Genomic DNA, 2,767 nt, shown 5'->3' with positions numbered 1-2,767 from the left:
GTTCATTAAACTTTAATATCCTTGACTTAACAAACTGTCAAATACACGGGACGATCTGTCACTACACTGCTTCCATGATAATCGCAGAAACAGAAAGCATTGTTATTGGCCAGACTGTAGTGAATCAGAAACACGGCGGCGTCTCTAAGTAGGAACACACACATTGTCGACATTGATATATTGATTGTGGCACAGTTTGCTGCAAAAAAAACCTCATATTTTCTCTTTCAAACGCCTGTACAAAGCCCATCGTCAACCCCTGCCACCCTCACGTATACACAATTTCAAGGTAAAATACGCAAAGTGACTCAATCTGTTTCCTGGGGAAGTTATCCGACAGCCTTTTACCGCTCTGCCGTCGTGCCTGCATGTATATAAAACGGGGGGGGGGAAATGTCGATTGAATTTGTCTTTTTTTTTTTGACAAGAACTGTTTTGTGGCAAAACAGATTTCCTACAGAATTACTCTTTGTAGTGACTCATCTAACTCAACGCAGGTGCAGCCTGGAAATCACACAGTCGATGAAATGAAGATTATCTAAGTGCAGCGAATGCATCTCAATCACTGCAGTACAAAGAAGGAAGGTCCAACCACTGGTGTGTTTGTGCTCCTGACAAAAGAAGACTCTGAGGAACCTCGTAAAAAAAGAGAAGTCACTGATTATCTGTTGGCGTGCAGTCAAATGCATCGCTAGGAAACAGAAGGAGTGTGAATCTATTGGCCACAAAGACACCTGTGACTTCCTCTGAATTAGTTATGAGCTTCAGCAGCTGAGATGCAAAACACTGTGAACACTAAAGGTGAATCTGATAAATACTGGCTGGAAGATCTGAATATTTATGCACTCATTTATGTGTTATATGTTAAACCTGTTGAGACCCGAGCTCTTGTTTGAGATGCATTTTTTAAATTTCTCTTTAAATAGAATAAAAAAAATGTTTAAAAATAAAAATATATTTAAAAAAATAGATCTAAAAAATGTGATGTGCACACATGTGGACGTCAGGTCTTAAGAGGTTAATTAATTGACATTACTTTGTAGAAATCTGCTGTCACTTTCAGATGGAAGAAGCCTAATTAAATTGATTCAGTTTTGGAAAGAGAACTTCCTACGNAAAAAACAACACTTAGATAAAAATAAACAATAAATAAACAACAAAATAAACAACACTAAGTTGAAATAATAACAAAATAAAATTAAATAAACAACACAAAATTAAGTAAACAACAAAATGAAATAAAGCAAACCAACGTAAAATATAATAAACAACAAAATAAAATAAACAAGAATAAAATACAATGAACAACCACATAAAATGAAATAAACAACAAAATGAAATGAAACAAACAACAACATTAAAACAAACGACTACAATGAAATAAAATAAACAACACCAAGAAAATGAATAAACAAATACATGATTTGTACCAATAAGCCTTTTCCCCTGTAGCAGAATGATGATGAGGTGCCATCAGACCAGTCTGTCCAGCATAAGTCTGACTTTGTGAGACTGTCATATACATAAGTAATGCTAATACACAGAAAGCAGGTATGAGGACATCAGAGAGGAGGAAACAGTTGCATTATAACCTATTGTGTCCAAGACTCCTGCAGGCGTTTAAGCCTTTGTTAATTTTTACGTGAATTTGTAAAAACGTGTGGTTAGAAATTACTTCAGTGTTAAAAAAGTCTTGAAAAATACAGTAAAGAAAACATTATATTATGTTTTGAGCCTTCTATCAAAAATGTATCGACTTCTTATATTTGTTCTGATGCGTAAATATTAATAAATGATTCGCAAGTGTTTTACAAAAGTGCCTCTTGTTTTGAAACATGGTTCTGGGCAGAATTTTTAAGATTTAAATGTGAACTAAGGCAGCTGAGTAAGGGATATTTAGTCAAGTCGCTGTTATTGGTATCACATTTAAAATACTGGCTGTTGAGTATTGCTACTAATTCCATGCAATGTAATGTTAATGTTTATACTAAGAAAGTTTTTTTTTATGCAATAATTTGATACTATAGCAGTCAGAAGCTTGATTTTTTTTGTTTTCATTTTTATGACTTTCAAATATGAAACAACGCAGACAACACAAACTACTAAATGACCCATATTGTGTAGTAAACAGAAAGGTATTAAAAACACCGTCAAGGTCAGAGGCCCTGAATGATTATTGATAGCAAAATAACGTTTAACCAACTCACCTATAATGTTTTAGCAACTTACATTCAGCTTAAACACAGTCAAGATGATCAGAATAAATACTAGAATAGAATTTCATGATTGTCATTGCAATTTGCAACGGATTTGGCAAAAAGTAGCCCTGCAGGAAATTGTGTTTTACATTAAAGTAACCTTGTGTGTGTCCATCCAAGCTTCTGAGTGATATTTCACTCTGTAATTCCAAATAAAATCAGATTTAGCACATTGCAGTTGAATCCACCTTCTGTTCCTGATAGAATGGTGAATCATGTTGAAAAGGGTGTTATGATGTCGCAGTGAAGTTGACCTTTGACCTGATGGATATTAAATGTCACCACTGCGTCATTTTTATCCTATTAGGATAACATTTAGTGTGAATGTTTTTTGCATAACTAGTGTGTGATTTCTTGAGCTAAGACCAATAAAATGTGTCTTATGAGATCTCAACATCTCATCAGTTCATCGCTGAGTCCTAAATTTGAAGAAAAGAGATATTACACTGGGCTGCAAGGTGGTGCAGCGGTTTGCACCGCTGCCTCGCAGCAAGAAGGTCGCCGGTTCG

The 2,767-nt window shown here is 35.0% G+C and overlaps 1 protein-coding gene across 1 annotated transcript in view; it reads left to right on the top strand.

The window, feature by feature from the left end:
- The window catches only part of LOC103360120 (uncharacterized), a 13,615-nt gene that overhangs the window by 9,116 nt on the left and 1,732 nt on the right, over nt 1-2,767 (top strand). The gene's annotated exons all lie outside the window — the stretch shown is intronic.

The sequence above is a fragment of the Stegastes partitus genome, unplaced genomic scaffold (genome assembly GCF_000690725.1).
Source record: "Stegastes partitus isolate 25-593 unplaced genomic scaffold, Stegastes_partitus-1.0.2 Scaffold416, whole genome shotgun sequence".
Classification (NCBI taxonomy): Eukaryota; Metazoa; Chordata; class Actinopteri; family Pomacentridae; genus Stegastes; species Stegastes partitus.
Note: the sequence above shows the minus strand (reverse complement) of the source record. Positions and strands in the feature narration are given on the sequence as shown.